We start from the raw sequence: 17446 nt of genomic DNA on the forward strand, positions 1-17446 counted from the left end.
AGCAGAGGAAACTGATTTTACAGACAGAGAAAGGCTCAGCAACAAAAGACTGGCACCCGTTTCTCCTCAGGAACTTCTCAGTTACCAGTGATTTCTTAACCATAATTGCAAGGGAGTGGTTTTAGTCTTGGATTTAGCTAACTCTCTATGCCTTTCAATGTTGTTGATGCACCCTCCTTGAACCTTTTTTTTTTTTTTTTTTTTTTTTGTGGTGCTGGGGGTTTGAACTCAGGGTCTTGTGCTTGCGAGGCAAGTACTCTAACCAACCAAGCTATGTCCCCAGCCCCCTCCTTGAATCTTTACTCTCCCATATCTTCCTGACAGTTTAGGCTCAGGTCTCTTTTTTTCTGGAAATACTGGGAATTGAACCCAGGGTTTCTATCACTGAGTTACATCCCAGCCCTTATTATTTTATTTTTAGGTAGTAAGGATTGAACCTAGGGGTGCTTAACCACTGAGCCACACCCTTAGTCCTTTTCCTCAGCCTTCCAAACCTCTGGGATTAAAGGCATGCACCACCATGCCCAGTCCTTTTTATTTTTTGAGACAGCATCTCACTAAACTGCTGAGGCTGGCCTTGAATTTGGCAGTCCTCCTGCCTCAGCCTCCTGAGTCACTCTGGGAGTACAGGTGAGTGCCACTGGCGCTCAGTTCATTTTGTATCTCTTGGGTCATCTTTGTTTCACTCCTTACCTACTGTTGTTATCCTCTCTTCTAATCCCTTTAAAATCTTCTTCCTCAGGTTATTTCTCTTTCCCCTCTATATCTAAGATTCCTAATCTGAGGATATCCTGAAAATTGTGTGCATGTTTTTGTGATTTTTAACATCCATTGTTCTGGAGAGTTATACCTTTCATCACATTCTCAAAGAGATCACAGATCCCTAAAAGGTTAAATCCTCGGCAGCCTATGATCCCTGGGCAATCTCATCCACTCACATGTTTTACTGCTCACATGCAGATGATTCAAGTCCTCTTGTCAAATCAGCTATTTCCCAACTTAAAGTATCTCATGGTTTCTCATTTGCTGTCCTTTATGTGAGGCATAGGGCACTTTAAGATCTGACCTTGACTGCCTCTTCAAACTCTTGTCTTAAACTTCCCTATTAGTTTGGGTTTCAGAAATAGCTATTTTTAGCCTTGTGGAGAGTTTGGGGGTTCACAGGAGCTGTCTCTTTTCGTCATTCTGCACTACAGTGCTTATTCCCTGGGGACCATTCCCTTGGTCTAGGAGATTGTTAATTAAAGCAGATTTCCATCCCATTCTTTCTTTCCTTCCCTGTCCCTTTCTTCCTTCCTTCTTTCCTGTTACAGGGCTGGGGACTTCCAGAAAACTCAGGCAATGTGAAGGTCTCCCTTCAAACCCATATTCTTGCAATCAAGTCGGAAAGATTCCGGACATGTCACTCAGAGTAAAAGGCATGAGTTTATTAGAAGGGATAGGAGTCAGACATGATGGTGCAGGAGAAGTACAAGTTCTTTGAAGAACCAGTACCAGTCTTTGCAACTTAGTGAAGCCCTGAGCAACTGAGTGGAAACCTGTCTCAAAATAAAAAAATTGAAAGGCCTGGGGGTGTGGCCCAGTGGTTAAGTGCTCCTAGGTTAATTCCCAGTACGGACTTAAAAAAAAAAAAAAAAAAATAGGAAGGGAAAAGGGGGGACTCTCAAGGGAGAAAGTGGGTCTTCTCAGAGAAGAGAGAGAGGCATGCCTCTCCTGCTCTCTAACTTTACTGGACCTCCCAGGGAAGTTTCCAGAGAGTCCTGCCCAGGTTCATTTCTTGACTTTTGACTAACAGTAGTTCGACATCAGACTTTCAAGTCTCCACTACCATAACAACTCTAGATCACTTTGGCCCGTGCTGACTAGTTTAATTAGAACCTTTTCTTACAGATTTTCTGGTTAGGGGAAATTATCCTTATTTCCCTGAGTCCTGGGATCTGATCTGTGTAAGGGTCACAAAAGTCCACCCCCAACCCCTTCAGGGTAACTTGTGTTCTTATCAGCATTTCAGGGCCTGCATTTCTCCAGGTAGTTTGCTGAGGAATTTAACATATTCAACTTAAATCAGGCAGGGATGCAGGTAAATTGCTTTTTAAAAGATAAACCATGTGGAGGTCAGCACAGTGGACCCATTTTATAGAATTATCCCCTTAAACTCATGTTTCCACCACTCACATTTCTCTGTCCCCTATCACTTTCTTCCTTCCATCTTCCCTTCCTTCTTTCCTTCCCTCCTTCCCTTCCTTTTTTTCCCAGTGAGGTCTGGACACGTTGCCCAGGCTAATTCAAGAGGCCTTCTAGGCTCAAGTGATCCTCCTGCCTTAGCCTCCTGAGTGCTGGGACTAGGAACGAGCAACTGATACTGACTTTTCTTTCTTTTCAATGATATTTAAAGTATTTTAGTTGACTGGGTAGAGTGACACATCTGCCTATAATCCTAGCTACTTAGGAGTCTGAGGCAAAAGGGTTGCAAGTTCAAGGCCAGCCTGGGCCACTTAGTGAGACCCTGTCTCAATATAAAATTTTTTGAAAAGGGCTGGGACCAGGTGTGATGGCACATGCCTGTGATCCCAGCAGCTCAGAGACTGAGGCAGGAGGATCCCGAGATCAAAACTAGCGCCAGCAACTTAGTAAGACCCTAGGTAACTTAGCAAGACCTTGTATCTAAATAAAATTATAAAAAAGGACTGGGGATGTGGCTTAGTGGTTAAGTGCCCCTGGGTTCAATCCATAGTACCAAAATAAGTAAACAAATAAATAGATAATGATAATAAAAATAATAATGAAGGACTAGGGATGTAGACCCAGTAGTAGAGTGCTTGCCTAGCATGCTTGAGACTTTGGGTTTAATCTCTGAAACAAAAAAAAAAAAAAAAAGGGGGGGGGCATTTTAGCAGATAATATGCTGTTCATTGTGTCAACAGGCAAAGCTAAGTTACAAAGGAAGAGTGGTTTTTAATTGGAAGGTGATTTCAGATGCTTTGCTGAATTATTTTATTCTAATATCATAATTATTCAAATGGGAAAATAAACTCAGCTGAAGCTTCACTTCTTCTAGGAAGCTTTTTTGGATACTCTCCTCCCTTCCAGCTAGAGTAGGTACCCTTCTTATGTGAGCTCAGCTCATTGGTCCTACACCTTTTTCTTATTGTGCCCCCAACGTTGAGCTATAACTGAGCTGTAATTTCTTCTTTTTTTTTTTTTTTTTCTTTTTTTTGGTAGTGCTGGGGATGGAGCCCAGGGCCTTACACATGTGAGGTAAGGTAAGCTCTCTACCACAGAGTCACACTTCTCATCCTAAGTAGTAATTGTTTCTGTATTTGTCACCTCCACAGGGAAATAGCAAGTATCTTCTTCATCTTTGTGCCTCTATCACTTACCATAGTATCTGGAACAGAGCAGTTTCTCAATAAATGTTGATTGAGCCAAACTGGAATAAAAAATAGTAGTGCTTCCTCTCAAAGACTTCTTCAGAGGAGGTTTCTTGCCAGTGCAAAAGTTATCAGAATCAAAATGGAATCACAAATAATGACAATAAAACTGGGAGGTTCAAAAGGAGGGGATCTCATACCCCATAACAAGAACTATCATGAAGACTGCCAGATCCACAACATTGCACAAAGGCCACCACAGCCTTACACAGAAAATACTTCTGCAAGGATGTCTGTCCAACAGTTACCTATCTAACCTTGGACTGGTGCCATGCTTGTTATTGATCCTTGTAGAAGAATATAATTTCACAATCAGTAAGTAATCCTTTTCGTTTTACCTTCCCCTTGCCTCAACCTCCTTGAATACGCACATAGTTTATTATGGCATGCATATTCTCATTGCAACCTACTCCCGAATGAATTCATTATCTTTGGAGAATCTCTCTTTGTTTTCTAGGTTAACACCTGTCACCTGTGTATGTCCTACTTGCCCACTCTCCACATTGTTTCCAAGGACATTTCTAAGAAAACAAACTTCATGATACCTTAGGAGGAATCATAAAAAGAAAAAAAAAAGTAAGATTTTATTTTAAAAAGCAAAACTACATTGAAGCCATTCATGCTGAAGTAAAGTATAGATAAATCAAAGATTTAAACAATTAAAATAAATGAAACCTCAAAATACTTAAAAAAATAGGTGTGAAAATTCTTTTATTGTGTTTGAAGATTTGGGGAGCTCAGAGAAGGAGACATGTTAAGTGCAGATCCTTTTAATGTGTTCTTTATAACTGCTAGTATATATTACTATATATTACCCAGTAGCCATGTCAACAACACTGTTGATAGGCACTACAAAAATAGGATCACTATTTTCTCTCACATTTACTTCAAAATCCTGTAAAAAATAAACAATAAAAAAAAAAGAGGTTTGAAAAATACTATGCTTTTTTTTTCTTTTTCTCCTTTTGGTACCAGGAACTGAACCCAGGGGCATTTAACCACTGAGCCACATCCCCAGCCCTTTTTATATATTTTATGTAGAGACAGGATCTTGCTGAATTGCTTAGGGCTTCATTAAATTGCTGAGGCTGGCTTTGAACTTGCAATCCTCCTGCCTCAGCCTCCAGAGCCACTGGGATTACAGGATGTCACAAGCAGTGAGTAAGAGAAGAATCAAGTTTGGTTCCAACAGGTGGATTTTATTCATGCAATGCACACTCAACTTTTCTAATAATAGCAAGTCACAAATACATTGAAGATTCACTCCTTTATTCACCTAGAGTCCAATCCCCATGGACCTACTCAATGCAACGTCTCTTAGCCAAGAAGTCAGTCAGCAAGACTGAGGGGATTCTTCTCAGCCGTAGCTTCTCTCAGCTCCTTGGATGTCTTTGGATGTCCTCAGGTGTCTGATAAGCTGGAGACTGGATGGCAGTCATCATCTTGTGAGAGGTGCTCAGTCGTCTGGACTCGGTGACAATGGTGGATCGGCAATCAGGGATAGTGTGGACAGCAGCTGGGGAAGTCAAGAGAGAGAGACATGGAGTCCTGTGGTTATGGTGCTGCTGACAGTTTGCTCCAAAAGTCCAGGGGTTTAAGTAGTGATTTTCAGCCCAGTCATGCTCTGGTCTTCATTGATAAAGACCAGAACACGACTATACTAGGAGCCACCACTCAAATCATAGATAAAGGTTCATATTGGCATTGTTCAGGAATGTTATCCTGCTGCACAGCAAGTTTGTCACCAGGCTTACACGTCCAGGCAAATACCAAATACAGTTTATTATTAGTACATAACACACAACTATAACAATTCCTGTTATTTCCGTATCTCATTACACAGGAGCCTGCCACTATGCCTGGCAGAAGCTATAGTCTTTTCCCATGAAATCTATAGCTAAAGCTGATTTCAAGATTTCTGTGATAAAAATAATATTGAAAAAATTGTTCCTTCAAAAAACTCAAGACTATCAGTTTCGGTGTAACACACACACACACACACACATACATACACACACACACACATATATATGTACATATATATTTTAACAAAATAAGTTACAATATTTGTTGATGAATGGCCACTCCCCAAGAAATGATTCTTAGAAATTGTTTTAAAAAATCAAAGTTGGTTACAAAATTCTATTTGGGGATGAGGAAAGCAACTTGTTCCATGTCAAGTAGAGTATCAAAGCACTTCAATATCAATTTGCTTCAAAAGCCAATCATCAGCCAGGTGGGGTGGTACAGGCCTATAATCCCAGCAGCTCCGGAGGTTGAGGCAGGAGGATTGCAAGTTCAAAGCCAGCTTCAGCAATTTAGCAAGACCCTAAGCAACTCAGCAAGATCCTGTCTTTAAATAAAATATATAAAAAGGGCTAGGGATGTGACTCAGTGGTTAAGTGTCCCTGGCTAAAAAAAAAAAAAAAAAAAAAAAGCCAATCACATAGCAATAATCTACTCTATGGGGGCATTCCACCATATCATGGTTACATATTGACCATAGTGTGCAGCTGAAGGTTGAAGGAATCAGTGGCAATACTGTTGCCAATTTTTTTAAAATATATTTTTTATTTGTAAGTGGACACAATACCTTCATTCTATTTTCATGTGGTGCTGAGGATCAAACCCAGAGCCTCACAAGTGCTAGGTAAGCATGCTACCACTGAGCCACAACTCCAGCACTACTGTTGCCAACTTTAAAAGACAAAGGTTGGGGCTAGGGTTGGGGCTCACTGATAGAGTGCTTGCCTGGAACATGTGAGGCTCTGGGTTCGATCCTTGGCACCACATAAAAATAAAATAAATGTATTGTGTCCACCTACAACTAAAAAAAAAAAAAAAAAAAAAATACATAAGGCTTGTTGAAAAAGCTTACAGGGGAGGTCCAGGTACAACAAACTGGACAAATAGTTCTTCAAAGTGCTTTGCCAGAAAATAGTGCCTCTTGGGGGCTGTGGATATAGCTCAGTTGGTAGAGTGCTTGCTTTGTATGCAAAAGGTCTTGGGTTCAATTCCCATGCACCCCTTAAAAAAAAAGAAAAAAAAGAGGGGTGAGGGGGAAAGGGAAAAAAATAACAGAATGAATCAAACATTACCCTATGAGGGCTGGGGAGTTGGCTCAGTTGGTAGAGTGCTCGCCTCGCAAGCACAAGGCCCTGGGTTCAATCCCCAGCACTGCAAAAAAAAAAAAAAAATTACCCTATGAAAATGTATGATTACACAAATGGTATGCCTTTACTCCATGGACAGAGAAACAACATGTATCCCATTTGTTTATAATAAAAATAAATTTAAAAAAATAGTGCCTCCACCCCTAATGGTGACTTTCTTGTCCAGTGGCAGCTAGCTGGATGAGTAGCACTTATTCTGCCACAGTGTCCTCAATTCCTTACCAGTTACCACAGAGAAAGGAGTTTTAAAAGGTAGGCTACACAAGCAGTGACATCCTAGTTTGCATAGTTTGCTTTGTTCCTTGTATGACCAACATTCCAAAGTGCAGCTGTCCTGGCAAGCCAGCAAAAAAAAAATGATTCCCTACTGGTTGACTTTAGTTGCAATATACATGAGAAAGAAAGAGCCAAGGTCTTTCAGTAGAGTATTTATCTGGACATTCCACTCTAGACCCACACTTATTGTTCCCTTAACATGATGAGGCTTTTGGGAATGGAAAGGGGTATTTCAAGGATTTACTGTCCTTTTCTTCAAGGATGTACATATGTTTTATCGCCTTTCTCCTTCTCTTTTTTTTCCATGTGAAATAGATCTATTTTTAAACATATTTTTTCTACTTATCCTCAAATGAATGGTTTAGCATAAAACATGGACACCATAACCATGACCATGAATTTTTTTTTTTTTTTTTTTTTTTTTTTTAGTACCAGGGATGCACTCAACCACTGAGCCACATCCCCAGTGTAAGGAAATCCCACGAAACCACGCCGGACACGGGAAATCACATAAGGGAATTTATTAAGCAAACAGAGTGTCTCCCTGCAGGGTAAGAGAGAAAATGAGAGGAAAATGGAAAGGAAAAGAAAGGGCGCACGCTAGAGAGAGTGGAAAGCCAGGAGGATAGAGAAAAGTGAGTAGGACAGACAGAAGAAGAATGGGAAAAGATGGTGGGGAAGCTATAGTAAAACAGTTGAATTCCGCCGGGCTAACGGGGACCACTATCGGAGAAGGATACTTGCAAGCTGACTGATGAACCAATAGCTAGCCAGGATGTTCACAGATTGACAAGTGGTTGGGAGGCGGGCAAAATGGCTGTACCTGATGGGCGGGGGAGCAGCTTTATACATTACACCCAGCCCTTTTTTATAATTTTATTTAGAGACAAGATCTCACTGAATTGCTTAGTACCCTGCTGTTCCTGAGACTAGCTTTGAACTCACAGTCCTCCTGTCTTAGCCTCCAGAGCCACCATGAAATTTTTCATGGTCCAGAAATGGATTCTATCAAAGTTGTTTAATTAAGTATTTTGATCATGAGCTTCAAATGCTCTAAGCAGAGTTTGAATATGACTACATTTGCTTAATGGGGATTTGATGCTGATGATGGATTCCAAGATATCTTCCAGCCAAATATCCAATACAACTGTACCTGCAATATATTCCTTTCTATTCTTGCTCTTTTTTTCTCCCCTATTATCCAGGATAAATCCAAGGAAAGTCATCTTTCAGAAGCAATACTGAATTTATTATCAAAGCAGAACATACAGTCACCAATTTCAGACTCCTGAGTGTATTCCTCTTGATTTCCTGTTTAAAAACTGAGGTTTTTCCAGCTAAGGTTAATGTTTTCAAGTTAACTATTCTTCCATCTTATCAAGACCTCCAATCCATTAACCTCTGGTAAATTAAAGGTGGCCATGAAACTTTTGCTTTCTACCTATTGAAAGGTGAGGCCTAATCCTTCCTTTCCTTTATCAATGCTGGCCTTAGTTCAATGCTGAACTGGGTGTTCTGGTATTTCTAAGACTTTGATCACAAGAAGGCTTGTAGCTTCTATTCCAGCTTTTTGAAACACACTCTTGTAATCTATCTGCAATGCCATGAGGAAGCCTAAGCAGATCTGTGGACAGACCCATGTGGAAGAAACCAAGGTCCCCCTTACCAGTAGCTCCAACTGAAAGTTTGTAGCAAATTGCCAAGGTTTGAAGAAGTGGAGTCAGTATAGAAAGTCTGCCAGTGGGTGAGTGGACTGTAACACAAAGGTATTTTGTCAACTATGTGAATGAGTCATCTTGGACATAGATCTTCCAAGCTACTGTCAAGTCACCCCAGTTAATGTCAGTGGAGCAGAGGTGTGGAGCAGAGTAGAGCCATCCAGCTGGGTCCCTCACAAATTTCTGACCTGCAAAATGATGAATTAAAAAAAAATCTTTAAAGCCTTTTTAAAATTGACAGAGAAATTTGTTTTCATTGTGTACAACGTTTTATAATACATATATATTCACATATATATATGAGTATATATATTTATGAAAGAAAACAAACAAAAAACTCTGAGGTTTTGCTTTCTGGGGAGGCAAGATAGCCTGGTCTATCTCAAACTTGGTAGCCTATCTCCAGTGAGGCTATCAGGGACTAGGCTGGTGGAAGTCACTGTCCAGGAGCACCACAGTGGGTAAACTGGTAGTACTGCAGATCCAGGGACAGTTTGGTCCCAGGCAGCATTGGCAATCGTCTTCAGAGCTGAAATCATGGTCCTCAGAAAGAAGACATTTAGACCTTCCTCAGTCTCTGCCCCTTCAGGGCCCTCTTCCTCCTAATGTTTTATTTTGAAAACAAAAACAGCAAAAAATTTCAATCCTACAGAAAAATTGAAAGAATGATCAAATAAATCTCTCTCTATATATATATATATTTAAATTTTTCTAGTTGCAGATGGACACCATACCTTTATTTATTTATTTTTAGGTGGTGCTGAGGATTGAACCCAGTGCTTCACTTGTGCAAGGAAAGAGCTCTCTACCACTGAGCCCCAGCCCCAGCCCAATTTTTAACCTAGCAACTGAGTATTGGTTCTTAGAATTAGTAACTGATTTTGATTCTAACAGCTAATAAATACTTTTTAAGTAAACAGCTATTTTTCTACATCAGGCAGTGTCTGCTCATAGTGACCAAAGACTGACCAATAGTAACATAAATAGGGCATTCACAGGAGAAGAAACAAAAATAGCAAAAATGAAAAACTGCTCAAACTATTTGCCTTTTAAAAATACAAAGTAAAACAAGGAAATACAATTTTGCAATGATAATAACCAGCTTAGGGAAGGGTATGGGAAGATGAGTAGGTCTCTTATTTTACAGTGGAAAAGTGACTTCGTGAAAAAACTCTAGAGGGCAGTTTCATGCTATGTAGGATAGATTATAAAACAAAACAAAACAAAAATCTAGAAAAATCCCAAATTCAGGATTGGGTGCAAAAGTATGGTATATCCATGAAATGAAATACTATGAAATCATGAAAAAACAGTATAGATCTCTGTTGTTACAGAAATAGATACATTGTCCATGATATGTGGTTAAATAAAAAGCAGTTTGCAAAGAAACATATGCAAGAAGATTGTATCTTTGTGTGTGTGTGTGTGTGTGTGTGTGTGTATAAACAAATATAGATAGATCTCCACATTCACATCTGTATATAAATAGACAAAGTCTGGGTATAAACATACCAATGCACTAGCAGTTGTTATCTGTTATCTGGGTGGGTAGAATAACAGATAATCATAATTCTCATATTTATTCTTTTCTAAATCATCTGAAGTTTGCATAATGGCCATGAATTTTATAATTAGAAAAAGGCAAAGCTATGTAGAAAAGCTTTTTAAAATGTTCAACAAAAAGAAAAGCCCAAAGGGGCCAGGGGTGTAGTCAGTAGCAGAGTGCTTGCCTAGCATGCACAAGGGCCTGTGTTCAATCACCAAAACAAAACAAAACAAAACAAAACAAAAAACACCAAAGAGCACACAGCTTTGTTGGCACTGCATCACAGTATAATGGACAAAGTTCACATTCTTTCCCTTGGTGCCAAAGTCCACTACTGGCTCCTCTTTAATGCCTTAATAGCATTACTCAAAGTTCTGGTATCATCATCTATTTACTGGTCTATAAACTACAGACTTTGAGTTCCTCAGGGGAGGGACTTCCCTATGCCATCCCAGTGCCTAGCAGCTAGTAGGTATTCAGTAACAAATTGTCAAATGATTGAATGATCATTGTGAACTCTGAGACCAGATGAACACTTTGGGGACCAGATTGTGGAAGCATTTAGGCCAGGCTAAGAATGAAGCCATAGCTTTGGGGCGCCTTTATTCTGGGCCCCTCTTGTTAGTCTAACTTCCTTTTTGACACTGGCAACAGCAGGTAGGGAACTAGTGGTCTGACCTGTTTGGAGTGTATTATCTGTAAAATAGCCCAGATACAGCAATGCCAGCAGGGCTGAGGTCTACTATTCTTACATGAAATGGTGGATCCACATCACCAGGGTTGAACCAGCTCCATTGCGGGCAGTGAGAGGAAGTGAGGACTTGACTCCTGACTAAGCCAAACTTCTGCAAAATTCCAACTCTTCTCAGCTACACAGTAGAGGATATGCTGCCTGCATATGTGTGTGCCCAGATTCTTTGTGAGGCCAGAGTTTGGTTAACTGAAAGATAAACTCAATTTTAGAAAGGCAAATATTTATACTAAACTAAGCTTTTGGCAACCAAACCAAATGTGCATAGTTCTGGAAAAAGGGTTTTCTATTGGTTCTTTATTGTTGCTATAACAGTTCTCCACAAACGCAGTGGCTTAAAACCACATAATTTTGTCATCTTATATTTCTGTAGATTTGAAGTCCAAGTTTCATGGAGCTAAAGTCAAGGAATTGGCAGAATGACCTTCCTTTTGGAGATTCTAGAGGGATCTGTCCTCGCTTTTTTCAGCTTTTAGAGGCCAGCCTCATTCCTTGATTCATGGCCTCTTCCTACCTCTTCATATAGTGCATTGCATCACTCTGACCATTCTTCTGTAACCATATTTCCCTCTGACCACAATCATAAAAAGTCCCCTGCTCTTCAGGACCCAGATAATTACATAAGATTTACTTGAATAATCCCTGGTAATCTCCTCTCAAAGTCCTTAAGCTTAATTAAGCAATCCCTTATGTCATGAAAGGTAATTAATTTATAGGTTTTAAGGATGAGGACCTGGACATCTTTGAAGGCGGGGCCATTATTCTGTCTATTGCCAAGGTATGATACAGAGAAAAATCTAAAAATGTTAATAATTAGAAGCCAGTTCTAAATATGACATAGAAATATCGATATTTTATTAAATGAAGATAACCAAACTCAATGCACATCCCAATGTTGTGGAACCTTCTGTTCCCCCTACTAGTCTCTGAGTACATGGTCACTAAGTCCACTTTCCAACTGCCATGGCCTGGCTTCTGAGGACAGATGGTGGAAGTTACCTCACCCACACTTGCAGAGCATTGAATGAGCAGAATGTGCAGTCCCATCTCAGGTTTTACTGTCATTGGTCATTAGAATAATAGATTTTTGGCTAATTTGACTTATAATAAATTATCTTTCAGAAGACTCATTTGTGGCAAGTTGGTCTATAAACAGTAGTAGTACTGAAGATAATAATAAATAATGAAATAAAGAACAATTATTACAGACCCACCAACTTTATGTTTACTGGCTACCTCCTTGGTACCTTGACTGGTCCTTCTGAGTGTATGAGTGGATTTTGTGGACATCCCTTGATTTTGTGCTGTTTATTTTGTTTTAAATTTCTGATTATTTACTAAATAATTATCCCTGATTTCTTCATAGACCTCTTTTAAAGGAAAAGTTTAGAGCTGGGTAGAGTGTTGCATGTCTGCAAACTCAGTGACTCAGGAGACTGAGGAAGGAGAATAGCAAGTTTGAGGCCAGCCTTGCAACTCAAAATAAAAATAAAAAAGACTGTGGATATAGCTCAGTAGCAAAGCACTCCTGGGTTCAATTCTCAGTACCAAAAAAAATTTTTTTTAAATGAAAAAGACATTCGTTTGGAGGAGAGTTATCTTTGTGTGTGTGGTACTGGGGGTTGAACCCAGGGCCCTATGCATTCTAGGGAAGGGCTCTACCACTGAACTACATCCCAGACCTTTTTATCTTGAGACAGAGTCTCAATAAGTTGCCCAGGTTGACCTTGAACTTCCATTCCTCTTGCCTTAGCCTCCTGAGTTCCTGGAATTACCTGTGTGCCATGGCACCCAGTTGTAAGTCTTGATTTTTATTAGCTCTACACAGAATCCAAAGCAAGCTAGAAAATATCCAAGTTTGAATTTCACCATTTTAGGTAGGAACTGAGATGAAGACCCAAGTACAAGAGAGAGGCTTTGCCAACAATTTATAAACTGGGTAAGATTTCCCCAGGGACTATGCCCAATTCTTGGCATCTGGGCTGTCCTGTTGCCTCCATGCAGTTAAGGGGGATTGGCTCTGGCATTTATTCAATTCCTCTCTCCATGCAAGGTGACAACTGATGTGTTCAGTTTTGTGTTTTTAGTGGGTGTTGTGTCATAAACAAACTATAATAATAATCTTTGCAATTATAAATTTAAAATTCTAGGACTGAAGGCATAGTTTACTAGTTAGAATGCCTGCTTAGCATTGATGAGGCTCTGGGTTATCTCCACCCTCATCAAAAATAAAAATAAAATTCCTCATCTTCCATATTATATACACTATACATTCATGGATGGGTATGGGAGGAGCTGAGGGCAAATTTCACTTTTACTGGGTAGACCTCTAATAGTATGCATTTTTACAATGGTAAAATACACTCATGAATCAGGCTTGTAATTAAAAATGAAAAATAATTTAAAAACTGTGGTTATTACTGAGAGAATATGGGAGAAATAAGGATTTTATACTTTTGTATTGCTAAATATACATATTTCAACCAGGGATTGAATCCAGGGGCACTTAACCACTGAACCATATCCCCAGCCCTTTTTTTATATTTTTTTTAGAGACAGGGTCTTGCTGAGTTGCTTAGGACCTTGCTAAATTGCTGAGGCTGTTTTGGAATTTACGATCCTCCTTCCTCAGCTTCCTGAGTTGCTGGGAATACAGGCATGGCAGCACCTGGCAATTTTTTTTTTTTTTTTAACAGCAAGTTTGTATGATTTTTCTAGTGAAAAATATGAAACTTTGTAATCAGATGGACCAGTGTTTCAATCCCCAGCTCAGTGCCAGTTTGGGCAAGTATCTTATCTACCTGAGTTTTCATCTTATCTGTAAATGTAAATGTAGAAATGTAGGTTGTTGTGTAGTTTGGGTTAGCAGCTTCCTACACTTTAGTGTGTATATGAATCACCAGGGATGTTGTTAAAAGGTGATTCTGATTAAGTGGGTCTGGGATGGGCCCAAGATTCTGCATTTCTAGGAGATCCTAGGTGTTACTGATGTTGTTGATACTTGGATCACACTTTGAATAGCCAGACTTTAACAACATAAAATTTGAAAGAGCCCACCATAAATGTCCTATGAATACTTGTACTTCTTGTCTTAGGAGGCCTGCTTTTCTGACTGTTTAGATGAATCTGTCTTAGAAAACTGCTGATAGAGCTGGATGTGGTAGCACATGCCTGTAATCCCAGTGGCTTGGGTGACTGAGGTAGGAGGATCACAAATTTCAAAGCCAGCCTCAGAAACTTAGTGAGACCCTGTCTCAAAATAAACATTTGCAAAAGAACTGGGGATGTGACTCAGTGGTAAGTGCCTCTGGGTTCAATCCCCAGTACCCAAAACAACAACACCTGCTGACAGAGATCCACCCAGGACCTTTTTTTTTTTTTTAAATCTAACAAAATATAGGTAACTGTGCTTTCAGGGTTTGTCCTTTTTTTGGAGGGAAGTGGGGGTGGGTACTGGGGATTGAACCCAGAAACACTTTACCACTGAGATATAGCCCCGCCCCTTTTAATTTTTTATTTTGAGACAGGGTCTTGCTAAGTTGCTATGGCTGGTCTTGGACTGAACTTGAAATCCTCCTCTCTCAGCCTCCTGAGTTGATATTACAGATGTGTGCCACGGTACCCAGCAGGGTTTAACACTTTAAACAGTTATATTTGACATACAATAAAATATAAAATGAGTAGGGTACAGTGGTGCATGTGTTTAATCCCAGCTACTCTTGAGACTGAGGCAGAAGGATTGCAAGTTTGAGACTATCCTGGGCAACTTAGTGAGACCCTGTCTCAAAAACAAACAAACAAACAATAAACAAACAACAAACAAAAATGGCTCTGTGGTAGCGCACTTGTCTACTGTAAGGTCCTATATTCAATTCCCAACACTGCAAAAAAAAAAAAAAAAAGAGTATACAATAAATTACAACATATATGCACGCTTCTGAAACCATTATCAAACACCACATAATGAATAAATCCATCATCCCCAAAGTCTCTTCGTGCTTTTGCTGCTTTTGGTGCTCCCCTCCTGCCCACTGGAAACCACTCAGCTGCTTTCTCTCACTATAGATTGGCTGGCTTATATTTTCTAGAGTTTCATTTAAACAGAATCATACAGTATGACTCGTCTGTTTCTTTTACTCGGCATCATTTCATTTGTGTTGTTGTCTCAATGGTTCATTCCTCGTTTATTGCTGGTAGTATTCCATTATATACATCTACACTACAATGTGTTTATCCATTCACCTGTTGATACATGTTTGGATTACTTCTAGTTTATGGCTATTAAAAATAAAGCTACTGTGAACATGCATGTGCAAGTCATTGTATGGACATATGCTTTCATTTTCTGTTTGGCAGATACCTTAAACAGAGGGACAGGGTCTAAAGTGTACATTTAACTTTTTAAAAAACTATCAAACTGCTTTCCAAGTGTTTATACCATTCTACTTCCTACTAGGAGTGCATGAAAATTCTGATTCTTCTGCATTATTGCCAACACTTAACTATTTTGCATAAATGTTCACTGCAAAAAATTTTAAAGAAAGTCATATAGGCAAAAATTTAAAAACAAACAAACAAAAAAGCCATCTGTTAGTCTTCCAGGCAATAACACTATTAAGTTGTCATGTTTGTAGATTTCCAAAGTTTGCTTCCCACCAGGCAAACAGTACTCTTGTTTTTTAAAAATAGTTTTATTCTCTATTCAAAGAATGTCATAAATAAAAATCCAAGAAAAATACAGTTTCATAAAACACACAGAAAAATACACATTCATAAAATTGAAAAACAAACTTTTCTCTGTCTTCCCTGTGGCTCTTAGTTTTTGTTTTAAGATAGGGTCTCACTGTGTTGCCCAGGCTGGCTTTAAACTCTGGGGCTCAAGTGACCTCAGCCTCCCGAGTAGCTGTGACTATAGTCATGTTCCATAGCACCAGTCTTTTTTGAAGTTTTTTTTTTTTTAATTGACTTTTAAATTGGCTTCCTAAGTGAATAGGACAGAATCTACCTTTAATGAATTTCAAGTTTAGTATTTTTCTGTGATATAGTAAACAGAAACTGGAGGCAAAAACCCAAACAAACAAACCCTGTCTTTTTCTATAGTCCTAAAGCACTTTATAGTACAATTCAACACTAACATTTCAGTTTTTAAGCATGTTAAATGAGTTTTTTAAAGGGTGGTGAGGGGAAATATCTGAACTCATAACTTTATACATAACAATTATTCTTATATTACAAGGTCACAAAAAGGACTGAGAGGGAAACTAGCAAAATAACATTAGCAATTATAGTACTTATTAAACATTATCCAACACTACTATGTGCTAGGCCACTGTTAAGAGGCTTTCTCTGTGCATTATCTCATTACATTAAGTCTGGAGAATATTCCACTTTCTCTAGTTTAGACATAACCGCTACAAGAGGGATTATTTAAAGTTAAAGAATATATAAAAGAAATCCAGAAGTTATTTGTTGTGCTCCTTGGGGAAGCCCGTGCACTCCCTTCAAACTGAAACTATGGGAATTTCCAAGACATGGGCCACTCCTGGTGCCCACCATCCATTTCCTCTTCTCAGTGTTCCACTCTGTAAACACTAGTAGACTTGGCCCCTGTGTAGTGGCATGGCCTTATTTATTTTATTTCATTTTATTTTTTTGGTACTGGGAGTTGAACCCAGGGGTGCTTAACCACTGAGTCACATCCCCATATTTTAAAATTTTTTTATTTTGAGACAGGTTCTCACCAAGTTGCTGGGGGCCTCGCTAAATTGCTGAGGCCGGCCTTGAATTTGCAATCCTCCTGCCTGAGCTTCCTGAGTCACTGAGATTACAGGTATGTGACACTACTCCTTGCTCGCCTTATTTATACTCTAGTAGAGTGTAGGTTTTCTTAGTTTGCCCATCATTGTCATGCTCTTACCATCAGGGGTTTAACTTTCTTACCGGGGCCATGGCAGATGCAATTCAAACGCACTAAAATTGCCCAGGCTCCTGTCTTCTAAGTTTATAAAATATGAAGCCAAGGGAATCTGAATATCCTCTTAGTTTTTATTTTCCCTGTCCATAAAATGAGTAGGGATAATTCTACCTCCTAGAGTTTATTCATGGATTCAGTTTACAGAATTCCTACTATGGCCCTAGCACTGTTCTAGGGTGGTAATGCCAAGGGAATAAAATACCTGAAGAAGTCTGGAAACTACAGCTCTAAGCAATTATTACTTTTACTCTCCGTGGTCACAGCCCCCAACCCCCATACACACAAATCAATGGAACAAAGAAAGTTACCTAAACAGTAGTGGAGATACAAGGAGGAAAGTCTTAGCACAAAACTTTTCAAAACCAAACTTTTCCCAGGTGGGGAGCACGTGGTGCGGCAATAAGAAGGCTGAGGTAGAAGGACCTCAAATTCAATGCCAGTCTTAGCAGTTTAGCGAGGCCCAAAACCCTGTCTCAATTTAAAAAATAAAAAGGGCTGGGGATGTAACTCAGTGGTAAAGATCCCCAGGGTTCAATCCCCAGTAAAACAAACAAACAAACAAAACCTTTTCCCTACA

The sequence above is a fragment of the Sciurus vulgaris genome (genome assembly GCF_902686455.1).
Source record: "Sciurus vulgaris genome assembly, chromosome: 2".
Classification (NCBI taxonomy): Eukaryota; Metazoa; Chordata; class Mammalia; order Rodentia; family Sciuridae; genus Sciurus; species Sciurus vulgaris.